The sequence below is a fragment of the Protomyctophum bolini genome (genome assembly GCF_963924005.1).
Source record: "Protomyctophum bolini genome assembly, chromosome: 19".
Taxonomy (NCBI): domain Eukaryota; kingdom Metazoa; phylum Chordata; class Actinopteri; order Myctophiformes; family Myctophidae; genus Protomyctophum; species Protomyctophum bolini.
In genome coordinates this window covers 26211177-26226681 of record NC_137880.1, presented here as the reverse complement: position 1 = coordinate 26226681, position 15505 = coordinate 26211177, and the positions used below count along the sequence as shown (strand labels likewise).

Here is a 15505-nt window from a genome sequence, read left to right as displayed (position 1 = left end):
GATACAATGACAAATTGTGATACCATAGGATGCCCTTTTTTCTGTGTGTGTGTGTGTGTGTGTGTGTGCGCAAGCGCGTGCAAAATACTAATGGGGATATGTGCCACAAGGTGGCAGTCCAAATCAACATTGCTTTTGGTTGAACTATTCAGCATCTGAAGTTGCACCCGGGCTCCAATCATACCCTAGATTGCAGTGTATTTAAAACACTGCCTGGGGAGTCATATTTTGACAGCAGAAACTGCCTGGCATAATTTGCACCCCCTCCCCATCTAATTATTGGACAGTATTATGATGTTGATATTCATTTTGTATTCATCCATAGGGCCCCAAATCACACCTTAGAAAGCATAAGTGTCCCCCCCCCCCTATCATATCCTTATTTAGGTATATCAACCCCAACCCTTTTAAAGCCAAACTTCCATCAACAGTTCATTCAGTCATTGGATCGTTGAAGTGTGTGACTGTTGTTTTTCTAAACAAACACTATCATGTTTTGGCCTGTGTCAATGTGTCTCATGGGTCGCCCATGGTATCAGTAATAATATTTTTTAGTGTCCCAGTTTGAGACTAAATTCCACGTTTGAGTGATGGGCTGGAAAAGTTCAATAACTCCTTCTCAAAAGGCTGTCTACTCTTTAACGGTTTCCATATCAGGCATAGTGATAACTACATCTGGTAAGAATGTTCTTTACTGTACAGTACGTATATCTTTCAGGAAGGTGCACTGACATGTTCAGGGGCTCTGAAACGGCTATAAGGGCCTCTTTCTTAGGGTTGATGTGCCCTCTTCTTGGAAGTTAGGTACTGTGACTTTTAATAACACATGGGGAGGGCTGCTGTGCTTGCAAAACAAAAGAACACAGAGAAAAATCCTCAGTGTTTAATCTAACCCAGGGTCCATTTGGTTACATTCGTAGCCGTATACACGCTTGGTCACAAATGGATAAATTAACAGAGGATCTGTGACATGACCTGTCACATTCATGCTTGTTGCACAGAACTTTTGGACCAGAATTATCTTCAAAGACTCCACAGTGCATTGATGTGGAGATGTGCCTGCCGGTCTGCCTCTATTATGTATAGTCAGCAGTTCAGTTTTGCTGACATTTAGGAGGCTGCAGTGATGTCACTCATCTTGTTTGCATTTAGCTCCTTCTTCTACCCCAGTATATTTGTGTAAATCAGGCCAATGGCCCTGCTGAAGAGTTACTGCTGAATTAAAATTGGATCAGAGTATACACATACAGCCAATCCAGCCATAGGTGCGCAGCACTGCTTAATGGCACTGGTATCCCCACTGACACAGAAATATAATGTTTCAAAATTGTATGGGTTGGGACTTGGGGGTGAAAGCTTTGAAATGCAGTTAACACAGTTAACACACTGCTAATGAAATCACTTTTAGAAATGTCAGGTATGTGGTCAGGTCAGTGCTCTCTCCTGGAATTGGAGGCATAAATCAAAGTAGGACTTAAAAGAATCCTCTCTGCTGCCTGCAGAACTCAGATTTATTCATATAGAACCTGCCTGACTACATATACCGGTAGTCATATAGACTACTTAGTGATTGTAAACCACCATACTGTGTCGAATTCTTAGCTTTGGGGGGATGAAATTATTGTGTGCCAGGGAGGAGGGACCCGGGCCCCATACAACATTTCAATTGTGTTTTGGAAAGGTTTAAAAAATATTGTTTTCAATATTATTATTTAAGTAGCAGATCCAGCCAGCCAGCGTCTCTCAGCAGCTCAGTCAATTCAACTTCAATTCAAATTCAAATGAGCTTTATTGGCATGAGAAAACATACGTTTGCATTGCCAAAGCAAGTGTCAAAATATAATAAAAACAGTTTGAAAATGGGAAACGTATACAGTTGGAGGGGGTACAGCATTTTGTAAACAGTCACTTAACGCGTCTCTCTCAGGCGTCTGTGTGCTGGGCTATTTTCGGCGCGCAACACACCGCCGTGCGACGAAGTACAAATGTGGTTTATAGGTTAACCCAGAGCCATAGATTAAGACAGAGTTACGCCAACTCTGTTCACTTCTTGGGGCCAGTCCGCCCTTTATTTTAGATCGTTTTTTAATAGTACAACATAAACATTACAGGGAATTTAGTTGTCACCGTGCGTGCAATACTTTAATAAAAAACTGTTGTCAATTGTCATTTTGCACACATGCCTAGAATGGCTGATATTTGCGCCGCCCTCGTTGAAAACAATGTATTTCAAACTCCAGCTTGTCACACTCCAGGGCTGCATGTTTCCTGACCCCTCAATGGCGCAACACTTTCAGCTATATCAAAGTGCGACGCATGCGCACTGGGGTGGGTTTGGTAAATTATGTCACGGTCGTCCCGGGACCAACAAGCTCTCTCTCCTACAGGGTGAATCATCTCCGTGAGTCCGTGGCGGCTCCATAGGGCGGCTCACAATTCACATTGTTTTCTTTTTTGTTTTTGTTCGGCGCGGCGACGACGTACCTGATGAACTTGTGGTGGAAACTTTTAGTTAGTAACATGAGCGACGCTACGACGAGGTAGGAAAGCTCCCATTTATAACAAACCACGAAAACACAATGTGTGAGTTTAATATGTCTCGTCTGTCTGTGTGCAGAACTTTGCCCCGTGCGTGTGTGAAATGTTTCATTGTGTTGTTGATTCGTCTCTGCGAGACTGCGAAGCGGCTTTCTGACGGTGACACCATTTGGCCAGGCCACATTTTTAATTAAAGTTTACTGACGACTGACGAGCAGTGGTGACGACGCGTGACGGTTTACAACAACTTTATTTCCTACGAATTGTGCTGTAGTCAAAGCCCCATGGACCCTGCCACTGTATCCAAGCTAAACAATGTCCGTATGTATTTGCATTCTGTTTTGCAAAAAGTGGTGTTCGTCCAACTACTCTGCAGCAATAATAAGCTGACCCGCTCCCACGGGAGATCCTCCTCCACACACTGACATGCAGAGCACAGTACAGGCAGGGTGTTATGTTCCTCACTGCTGTGCATGGTGATGATGATGGTGCCCACAGTGAAGGGTCATCATTAATAATATCAAGAGATTCTCAGCCTTTTTCATTAAAAGGACGCCCAGTTTGATATGCCTTATGGACACGAACGCATTGATAACTTTTTTAACTTGGAGTGTTCAAATGGAACCACATTTTGTTTAATTTGTAATTTTGTACACTCTCACAGTTTAGACCCACTTTTACATATTAAAGTTTGGTTTAAAGATTGTCCCTAATTAAAATAAATGTAGTCATGCCCATTGATTTACATTCGACAGTTGTGTATTTTGTGGCATTTTATTTAATTTGTTGAGGACAAACATTACAAATTATTAATAAAAGAAAACATAACAAAACAGGTGAAGCTCCCTCCAAAAATAAATGGGTTGGGCCTAAACTAACACACACACACACACACACACACACAGATAAGATGGTAGATCTACTGTACAGTATGTGGGCTGGTACCATGCATCTCAGAGGTATAAGTCAGTAATAATCACAACTCATCGCTATGTCTGGCCCATTAGTCACACTATTGTCATTGTGAAAGGGACCTGTTCCTCTGAAACCTTCAGGGTTAGGTTAGTATGACACACACCTAACTTGAAAAAATGGAAACTATTCACCTTTTGAAAGCATTGGAAGTACAGGTCACTCAGGACCTACTACTGACAGTAAAGTGATTCTAGTTGCAAGTCTTAAATCCAGTATGGTGTGCCGTGTATCATAAATGTCTTGCATTCCCAGGACTGAGGACTTCAAGTCGTTTAAAAACATAGAGGAACATGCATGTGCTTGTAATGAGTCACACACTGCAATCCACAGTGTTAATCTATCCATTTGTAACTCCCGAACTCGTGTGTACATGTGTACTCTCTCCGAGTTAAATGAACACTTGAGGGTTTTATGCCCTTGTGAGAGGGCTTAACTCAGTGTGGGAGTTTGAGACGATGTTTTCACTGTAAACATACTGTAGGAGGGAAGAGTGCAGCCTCACCTCATGATGTTATTTAGCCCTCGCCCTTGACTACGCTTGGAGGAGACAGACTGCTGGTTATGTATCAGCTGTGACAAGTTGAATCATCATGCGTCTTGCTTTCAGAGAAGGTGTGCGCTGTAGATGATTACAGCGCGTCATACTTGGCTGCACGTGTGTCCAGGTGGTTCTCTTTCCTGTGTGTAGGGCCGGCCTCCCTTTGTCTGCATGGAGAAATTATTTTTCAGGTGTCTCCACCCTTTGTATCAGCAGTTATGTGTTGTGGCAGGTAACTGAGGCCATTACACAATGTACCAGGTGGATATTAAGGATGATGATGTGTGTGTTTTTAATTACCTGTCTCACTGATAATCCAGACGTCAGCATCATTGTGGCCTGTTGTTGAGAAACGCTGGTTGCTTTGCACCGGGAGGCAGACATTTTTATGTACCTGGTTCTCTGTGTGCCTCTCTCTCTTTCTCACCAAACACACACAAACCTTTCTACTGCTCCCATTGGGAATTGGGCTTTGAACTAAGTGTTGGATTTCACAATACTAGCAATGTAATAGTGGCACCGGACTCCCTGGTTGGCCCATATTAAGGACTACAGAGTGAAAGAGTAAACGCAGTAGAGGCGACAGGGGAGGCATAACCTAATTATTATTTCATTGGCGGATGTAATTTAGTAGTAGCCTCAATACTGTTGAGCCCAACACCACCAGATGTCCTCATGCAGACATTGAATTAGCATTAATGTGTTCAGTGGTGTTAAACCAGGATTAATTAATGGCATCGGAAAATGCCCATCCCCACTTTCATTTGTGACCCTTGGATCTTTTTTATTTATCAAGATATTGAATACATTTGTAATGTGATAGCAGTGGTAGAATCTTTTCTTTTATACTAGATAGTTTTATTGTATCGGGAATGGTTCAATGCCCGCAATCACCTTGCTGTTGCTGAAGCATTTTTTGTTGTTGTATTATAGTAGTTTTCAGTTCACGCCGCAGTGCTTAATCTATAGTCCTTGTCATTGCTAACCCCTACTGTTGTTCCGGGGAGGTAGGGTTAGGGGCCCTGCAGTTTGCCTCGGCACCGACATAGGAAGATGTGCGTAAAGTTGTTCTCGTGGGTGATGACCACATGTCTACGGTACACATGGAGTCACCCATGGCTTCCCGGTGTAAAACTCAAGTCACTTCCTGTCTGAGGTGCCTACGTAATTTACGCATTACTTTTGAAAATACGAGTCATGTCAAATAGGTGTCCTGGCCAGTCTGAGAAGTAAAGTGAGAAAAAGAACAGTCTGCAGAACGGAGCGAATCAGTCTGCATTCCAGGCTATGTCAAATGCACTGGAGAGTTCTGGCACCTGGTCAGGTGTTTTGAAAGCTGTAACACTTGACGTGGATGGTCAACAAATCAAAAGAAAGATCGTTGAAATGACAAAGAACAAATGAAGGCCTTTGTGTATGGAATTGCTACCAAACAACAAATGTACTAGTACTGTCATTTTGACAATATTTTCACTTCAGTCACTGGCACAATATCTTCACTTCAGTGGCATAAAATTCAGAATGGCTATTACATAAATGTCCCATCCCCATTGTTCATTCTTGGACTACAATTTAGGTTTAATTTCTCTGGCTGTAGCTTCAAACAAGTTTGACTAAGTATCCTCTTGATTATCTAGTTGTCCAAACCACTGGACGTGCAGTGCACAATGTTGGCTGACCACAACAATAGGCCTGTATGACTGTTTGAATGTGCTATTCTTTGTGCGGTGTGCTTCACTTGGGCCACACAATGGCTTCATTTAGCATCCTTTCTCCAGCCTCTGTCACCATGGCTCCCTTGCCTTGCCACGCCCAGCCCCCAGTCTGGCCTTGCTTTGCGCTTGTCCTCACTGCTGGGACAGCTGGGATTAACTAGCCATTGTTGACCACACCCAACCCCAAACATTGAGGATTGTTATTTTGTAAATTGTAACCAATCTCCAATATGCTTGTCACATATGCTTCCCCCTACAAGTGGATTAGGAACCCAACACTCACCTTAATTTTAACCTAACTGGAGATCATGAGATTAGTCCTAAACTTGAAAACTTGTTTATAGTGTATAGTGTTCCAATGCAATGTGTATTATAATGTTTTAATGATCATACGGTGAAAACTGATGTTTTGTTTTGGAATATATTATTTTACTCTGTTGCCCTGGATTCACCATGGCAGTATGACTGGCCTAATGGATTTTAAATGTCCCATTTTAGTAATCTGAGTCAAAACCTTTTAGTTTCTACAGAGTGACCTTTTTCTGTTGTTTATTTTTAATCACGTCATTAGTTCCCGTTTTTCCTCTGTATATACTGTAGCTACTTTACTCAATATCTATAAAACTTTATACCAAACAAGATTTATTGTCAAGACCATCTATAGAGCGAGTTTAACTATGCGGTTCACGATCAAGGAGTTTCTTTTCCCCTCCCAAGACCCCTGGCTCTTGACCTTTGTCATTCTTTAGAGTTGAAAGGGCAGCGCGCCCTATTGCCACTTCAGGCCCTGAATGGTGGGAGATTTTTAATTAATGGACCTTAGGCCTACCAGAACTAAATTCTTGGCAGGAGGGTGATATACGGTATGTTTCTCAGCAGTTGTGTGCTCAAGTAATTTGCTGTTTTCTCAGATTCATTTGTAGCCTGCAATAAAAAACACAATACAGCCATATTGTGTCATGTACTGGGCTTCAGTATAGGACAAATTTATTAATTATATGACATTAACCCATTAAATTCGGAAAGCAGTTACATTTTTGCATTGGCCATTCAAAAATTGCAGATGTACAACCACACAGCAGGCTGCACTGCGAGCTTGTATGTACATCGGCTATTTTTGAAAAATTTGAAGGTTTTCTGTCTTAATGGGTTAAATCAAATGTACCTGAAATTACACAATGAAACACAGGTTAACACATTAACCTAAATCCATTGCAATCCTGTGTAATCATTAGGTCTTAGGTGTACCCTTTTCAAAGTGCACACTGCACAGTCACTGGTTGGTTGTGGAGGGCAGACCTATCTCTCCACAGAGCAGTCTCCCATGGAAACGGGCCTCAATATTGTAGTTCTATTAGGCGCTAAAATTAGAAATAGGTGACCTGTGAAATCATATTTTAGGACAATCTGAACTTGTTACAGATGCACCCTTGAGAGCTCAGTACAAGCTGTGCTACTTCTGCCTGCTATTAGTTTCCCTTTGTTGAGACTAATTTAAGTGATGTTACCATGTTCATATTTAATTATAAAACAGTCAACCCGTCCTCACAGTGCAGACTAGTATCAGCATGCATTATCCATGCATGTTGTTAATCTTTCATATCAACAAAATATTTAATAGAACAATAATAATTATTTTATATATTTTATTTTTTAATACATTTGTCTGGGTCGAATTTGCGCATCTATTCTGTATAAGACATTTGATTTTCAAAATGTCACCAAGTATTTTGAAAATAACACAAATCGGAATTCAGTGAATTCAGATTTTTAGCTGCGTTTTTCGGAAAACCGATGGAGAAACGCAGCTAAAAATCTGAATTCACTGAATTCCGATTTGTGTTATTTTCAAAATACTTGGTGACATTTTGAAAATGGTGTGCAACCACCTTTACACTACAACACTAACTTCATGATGTGGCTATCTGAAGGGTTTCATCTTCAAAGTAACACTTAGTAATTTGTACTTGTACTTGAAATAAACGTAATATAAACATCATGTAAGCTTTGTTTTTTCGTTTTACCATAAATTTAGGCAAACCCTGGCCCGGATTATCATGACAATAAGCATCAAACCCTAACCTAACCATAACCGCAAGCACGGGAGCAGCGCATGTCCGCCATGCGGGGCGCATGTCGGACTAATGCTCCGTCGGAATTGCGTGCGCTCCCCCATGGGGATTTGGAAAGAGGCTGTGTTCTGCTTCAGTTCAAACAAAGGCAGCATGTGGGTCCTGTCCTGTCTGTGTGTTTGGGGGGATAGAGATTTAGGGTGTGAGGGTGTGGGTGTTATGCGCCAAATGGGATTTATGTTTCATTCCACATATGCCTCTATCTATTGTTTTCGAGGCCACATTATTGATGTAAATTCCCAAGGCAGAGAAATTGGAAAATGGATTATGTACTTAGTATGTTCATGGTCTTTATGGGAAGCCTATTCATACTACTTGGACAGCAGCCCTTTTCTCTTCCAGAGAAGATATTCTCAAGCATCAGTTCAGGTTGCAGTCATAGAAAGATAACATTTGAAAGGACAATCACTTTACTGTACATGACTGTCATTGGTTTGATGTTGGTGACTGCCAAAGAACATACAGAACGTACACCAAGATCAGACATAGTCTTCTAGTTTCTATGTTTGGGATCGGAGTTTAATGCTTACAATATCTATCTATAAACGCACCAAGTCTCTGTATGTACGTACGTCTGTAATCCACGTGACATGAAAACTGTTCATCCAACGACTTTGACGGTTGTCGAGAGCCAGCACAAAAGCCTCTGCCCAGGATCTGAACCTGATCACATATTCTGACATCACAACACTTCATATTTGGGCATGCCTGACACAGACCTCCATATATAGGAATAAAGACAGATCCATGCCCCGGGTGGGGCATGGATCTCCAAATTCCATCGTTACCGACTCGGTGCTCTACAGCTGGGCACCGGTCTAGTATTATTAATTTACTGACTACAAAGTAGACTTTCTTAGCACTAGCCTATATGGACTTGGTGTGGGCCGAAAATCTATTTCAGTTGAAAAGCTGTTTTGATGAGCGACCTGGTCGTACAGAGAGAGAGAGAGAGAGAGAGAGAGAGTGTTTTGGGTGAGGACTGAGGAGACATATCAGATTCAGCAGTAGACTGTGCCAGAGGGTGGCCTGCTTTATTTTGCTCTTAAAATGCCGCCCCGCCTTCAGAACACACTTTCGTGTTCTGACAAGTTGCCGAGCGAAGCAGAAAGGGCATGCAATTCCATACATTAAGCGTTCGTGGAGGCAGATTTCTTATTTTTTTAAATTATTTAGTTTTAAAGTTAACATACATTTTATGCTTTATTTCATAATAGGTCACTGTCAAGAGATAGGAGGCAGAGCGTGGAGAGTTATATGAGGGAAGACAGCAGTTGGATTCAAACACCTCATGGAGCATATGGCCGGTTCCCTAACTGGCTGTCTGAGGCACCAGACATTCACATGGTGGCAGATTGTTAGTGCAGACGACATTGTCATGCTGTTTGGGTTGTAACTGAGGCACAATGCCAAGGCTGGCATTATGGAACTATTTATTTTAGCATGATTCAGGTTAGGATGTATACAATATAGTATACCAAACATTAACTTGTTTCTTCTGTCTACATATTTTTATGGTTTTATTTATTTATGGTGTTTTTCCTGAGTGCTTTTACCGTTTGGTATATAGGATAATTTCTTTGCTGGTCTAATTGGAGCCAGTACTGTGAGTCTTAAACAGTTGTACTTAACGTTCTTAGAGGCCTGGGCCGTGGCTCAGCGGTCCAGGCACCTTGGCTGGTAATCCAGTCTGGCAGTGTGCCGCAGGTTCGACTCCCGATCTTGACAGCCTTTACTGCATGTCACTCCCCCATCTCTCTCTCCCCATTTCCTGTCAGCCTACTGAAAATATAAAATAAAGGCGAAAGCCACAAAAAAAATTAAAAAGAAAAGAAAATTGTTGCAGTATAAAGTGCTTTGAAGGCAGTTTTCTCTGTATTTTGAGGTGCGTGGAAGTCTGAAAAAGAATAGCATATATGGCAGTATTACTGTGCTGTGCCATGATAATTTTTTATTCCCAAAAGATATTACAGGTTGGAAATATTTTCACTTCATCCGAAAAGAGGTTCCGGTAGCCAGCTTGATCCGCCAAGAAGAACAGTAAATGTCCCTATTTCCAGGTGGACAGGGTTAGGCTGTTGCTATGATGAGCACGTTCCCACAGTATAGCATATCTGTGTGATAACATTACCATAGTTGTGGCGAACTCTGAGTCTTCAAGGCAGCATTGCAGTCAGACGAAACCAGCTGCGTCAACACCTACTCGTTCCTTAGCAATGATTGTATTTCATCTCGTAGAAGTGACTATTGTGTTTTTAGATGTCACTTATGTAACCTGTTACACTTTTACGTGTGTGTGTGTGTGTGTGTGTGTGTGTGTGTGTGTGTGTGACTGTGTGTGTACGACGTGTGCGTGATTTTTGTTCTTCTGAAGCCCTCAGGGTGATGGGGTAAGGCACTGGTCTCTTCAGGTTGCCCCTGTTGTTATAATATTATAGTCTTCTAGTTAGAGATGCGACTGTGGCTCATGAGGTAGAGCAGGTCGTCCAATGATCCATGGGTCGGCTGTTTGAATCCCGGCTCCTCCTGTCTACATGTCGAAGTGTCCTTGGGCAAGACACTGAACCCCAAATTGCTCCCGATGTGCTGGTTGGTACCTTGCATGGCTTCTGCCGCATCGGTGTATGAATGTGCGTGTGGATGGGTGAAAGAGTAGTACGTCGCGCATCAAAATCCATTGGATGTAGCCTCCCTACACTTTCCTCACTCTATTCCACCAGAATAATTAGGAAGGCAAAACAAATCATTGCAGACAACTCCCATCCTACACATTACCTCTTCAATCTCCTCCCATCAGGCAGGAGATATAGAAGTATCAAGAGCTTAACATCTCGCTTCAGAGATAGCACTTACCTCGTAGCCATTAGACATCTGAACTTGTAGCAATATGCATTATAGCACTTTAAAAAACTGAATGTAATTTCCTATGTTGCTGGTTTTTGTATTGTCCCATAAATTATTGAATCTTGAATGTAATGCACAATCTATGTAAAGGGCCTTGGATAAATATAAATGCACCATTTACCATTTTAGATGCTCCGATAATCGGCCATATCGGCCAATATTCACTCTGATCGGTAATCTGCATTTACCCCATCTGTGATCGGCAATTTACCCTATCTGGAGAAACTGATCTTTTACACCATTTAAGTGGTATAAATGTCAATCAGATATATAGTATAACATCATTTTGCATTTTTGTGACGGGCCTAAACATTCTCCCCTTCCTCCCCACACACATGGGTTTTGACATATAATCATTTTGGAAATATAAAAATGTACGTACGTCTGTAATCCACGTAACTTGAAAACCGTTCATCCAACGACTTCAAATTCGACACGTGTTCCACACCACCACAGGGAGTGCAGTGCCCGGTGTCGAGTCCGTCGGATAGCCGATTGTCCAGAGCCTCAGCCAGAACAAAAGCCTCTGCCCAGGATCTGAACCTGATCACATATTCTGACATCACAACACTTCATATTTGGGCATGCCTGACACAGAACTCCATATATGGGCATAAAGGGTCAGGTGGAACGGGTACTCTAACATGGGTACGACGGGTATTGCATACCCAGGTGGGGCATGGATCTCCAAATTCCATCATTACCGACTGGGCAACGGTCTAGTATTATTAATTTACTGACTACAAAGTACACTTTCTTCTTAGCACTAGCCTATATGGACTTGGTGTGGGCCGAAAATCTATTTCAGTTGGAAAAGCTGTTTTGATGAGTGACCTGGTCGTACAGAGAGAGAGAGAGGGAGAGAGAGAGAGAGAGAGTGTGTTTGGGGTGAGGAGACATTCAGCAGTAGACTGTGCCAGAGGGTGGCCTGCTTTATTTTGCTCTTAAAATGCCGCCCCTGCCTTTTTGTTCTCCTGAAGCCCTCAGGGTGATGGGGTAAGGCACTGGTCTCTTCAGGTTGCCCCTGTTGTTATAACATACCAAGAAAAGAGGAAAAACTGTATCTAAATTATTATCTGACAACTGTAGTATAATATGATATGATATAGTACTTAATTGTCAGTTTGCACTGAAATTTGTCTTGCGACCCAGCGGCCTTGTATGCAAAACATACACACATTTGACATTTTAGATCATAACCACAAGTTATGCAACTTTTTTCTGCCTGTTCAAATGTGGTTGATATTAGTAAAAAGATTGTCAAAAACCTATTTCTCCTCTGACAAACGTTACTATCGTGCTGAAACACAGTATTCCCAAATTGAAGCTGCACTGCAGCACGTTGTGTGTAAGAAATATACCTTGCTTTGTTTATTTCCTCTCAGGTGCCATGAGGCAGAGCAGAGGCTGTCTTGTTGATCCTGTTAAACAGCAGGTGACCTTGTTAACATCCCCCCAAAAAAGCATAACATCCCACCTCAGATGATCTGTTGTTGATTTTTCTACTCCGGTTCATTGAGTTTTACATTTACAGGCACACTACTTGTTGGGAGTTTGTTTTCATTGCTGGTTTTCATAGTCGGGTCTTTTTTTTTTTTTTTTTTTTTTCGCCATGTTGTCTTGTCTTGTTGTTTACGCTCTTCCAAGATTATGAGTCATTTTCAGATAAGCAACTTGAGTTTTGTCCAGCCAGCCGTGCAGACTGCAGAGCTCAGCTGGCCATGTGTGCTGGCCTGGCGTGGTTTCACGGCCTAGACTTTGACAGTGTGTCAATCCTATATCTGGCTTGCCATAAGCTAGACTAACATCGCGTTTGTGGTCAGATATGGTCCCAGATATTTGAAGTATCCTAGCCCTTTTAACATTGACTGTGAAACGGATTCTGCATGCATCAGTGTTAAACCCCCTTAAATCCCAATACTTACTGACTGGGGTCCCCCAGGGGTCTGTACTCTGCACCCTCTGAACCAAATGTCTGAATTATTACTATTACTACAAGTAAGACGCGCAAACGCGGGAAGCGAACGCAGCTCGTACATATTTGGTTTTTTTTAAGATTTTTTTTAAGTTATTATTTTTTTAAGTTAAGTTATTTTTCTTTTCAAAATCTTTTTATTTTAGTTTTTGTGACAGACCCAGGGGTAAGCATTTAGACAGACATATCAAATATGAAAAAATAAATAAAACTCCATCCCCTATCCCACCCACCCCCCACCCACACTCCCAAGGATAGTCGAAGAATACATAATCTATATACACATACACAGAGTACAGAATACAGAATACAGAATACATGCATATAGTTACAAAAAAATATAAATTAAATAAAAAGTAGATAATAAATAATAGAGCAGATTTTAAATAGCAGAGCGGAATTTGTTTCATTTTGTGTTAAGTTATTTTTAAGTTAAGTTTTTAACTTAGCCATAACCATATAAGGAGTCCCCAAAGCAGCTATACGTCCAAATATGGAGTGTGTTGCATCAATCACAAACAAATCACTCAGCTCCATATATGGGCACAAAGGGGGGACACACACACACAGACAGACATGATCTGCTAGGTCTCATAGTAAGTGCTCATTGCGTTCGCAATTATGACATGCATGGGAAGGGATGCTATGGTTCATGTGATTAACATGAACGAGTAGGATACAAATGTTTTGAAATCTTCACCGTTTCACTTTGCAGCTGACCATGATTGGATTAACTTGGGTTACTGTAATTGATGCGTTTAGGCCTATTCCCTATAATAGGGAAAAGGTTGGTGCCACATTGACTGCCTAGTGTGACGGTGTCTATTCTTTAATCTTTCTTATCTCTGGTCACTGAAGACCTTCAATAGTTTCTTTTTCTTCTTCTTTTTTCTCAGCGCTGACTCTGAGCTAGGTCTACATCTGGCAGGATCAACAAGTTAAGCCAGAGCCTTTAACACTCAAATTCCATCAATCCGTTACAAGCACGCTCTCTGCAGCTGTAGACATCAACCATGCTGTAGGGTTGCAGCCGTACATAACAGGCGGCTCTTCAGAGTGGCCATTTTGTAATTTGAGTGTTTAAAAGGATGATTTCCAGCTCCAAAACAATCCTGCTTGTACAATTTCAAAGGAATTGTTGTCTATGCTTGTCTTTTTTTCTTTTCCTACCCAGAGTTAATTACGACTAGTGATACTCTCTGATAGAGAGATTGTATATGGCAGGAATTTAGCTACAGTAATGACAGGAATGGTTGGTCAAAAATTCATCCATATCACTTGGAATGATCACCTGCTTTTGAAACACCCACCTGCTGCATTATTGAGATGTTTGTGAACATACTTTTGCTGTTAAAATAACTTCAACCCTATACTTCATAGACTGGAGTCCCCCAGGCATATGTACTTGGTCTTCTCCTTTTTTCCCCTCTTCACCTAATCTCTTAAGAAAAAATTGCCGATCTATTATCTCACAATGCTACGTGTTGAGAGGTTGTAGTTTCTGTGTTTTTGCTGAGTGTTCGCCTACATGTCCAGAGCAGGGTCGACTCATTAGGGCTCAAGTGAATAAATCCATGCATTGCAACATATTATCCCAAGCTTTTATATAACTATTCGACTAAAACTGGAAATGGCTTTCAATTCACCACATCAAAAGATGTGGTGAAAAGATCCCCATTATTAACTACTTCATTAAGAAGTTGTCTTTACTGTCATGAAATCTCATCCAAAACCAACAGTAGTTGAACTTGCCCGTACCTAAACACTTAATTAATGCAACAAGTATGCAAATAGGCATAGAAAGGAAAGCTATTTTTGGACACAGACATAAGTACCCGTTTTATTTTGCTGCCTAAATTGATAAGTGGTGGTGCACTTCGCCTTACCAAGAGTTAGTTTTCAGTTTTCTGGAGAGATTATAGGATGCAGTGTGTAACATGATGTGGACCTTGCTATTCCACGCAGTAATTACAAGCCTTGTAGAGAGGTGGGTAAAAAACCAGAGGGACCCTTTTCAATCTTGGTTAATTTGTGTTAGTAAGGGTACCATATGAGGCAGGGTAGGGCTGCATTGGTGGAGTTTATAGATACAGCCCCTCCCTGGATACAGATCCTTATACACGGCTAAATCTTTACAGGGCCAATTTTGGAACTCTCAGGAGTAACATTAATAATGTTTTACTATGTAGTGTGTGGCACCTTAAAGGTCCGCTGACATGCCCCGAAATTAATATGGGTGGTACAGCACATCACGTGGTCTGACTGAAAACAGTTTGAAACAGTTTGAAACGGGGCTACGGCGCTAGCAACAAGTGGCTATAGGTCAGGCTAGCGTTTTTGACGGTACATTTAGCGTCATATTGGCTATAAATGTAATTGAAAAAAATTATTTTTTCGCCAGAAATGCTTAGTTTGAATGCAATTGAGGTTGGCGTGGGGTTTTTTAGGGGAACTGCAGCACAAGCGCAAATTTTGGACTGGAGTCCCATGTTCCCCCGGTCGCCAACACCCCTGTCTGCCCGCTCTGAGACCTCTCAGCCCCGCAGCGCGACAGTCGCGACTACGGACGGTCTGCTGTTGTCTGGCCGCTGTGAGAGCAGCGCGACTACTGTTCTTTTCCCCTCTCAGCCGCAGGCTGACATGTACACCCTCGCTCTCACTCTGTAATACCGTAGTTAGTTACCACAACATTGTTCAAGTGAACTATAGTGTGTTTATGTTTGTATTC

The 15505-nt window shown here is 41.7% G+C and overlaps 1 protein-coding gene across 2 annotated transcripts in view; it reads left to right on the top strand.

The window, feature by feature from the left end:
• The first annotated feature begins 2378 nt into the window (after window positions 1-2378).
• The window catches only part of daam1b (dishevelled associated activator of morphogenesis 1b), a 54406-nt gene continuing 41279 nt past the window's right edge, over window positions 2379-15505 (top strand). For both annotated transcript variants that reach the window (XM_080791654.1, XM_080791652.1), the window contains exon 1: window positions 2379-2540. The gene's annotated coding sequence lies outside the window, so the exon portion shown is untranslated. The remainder of the gene's footprint in view (window positions 2541-15505) is intronic.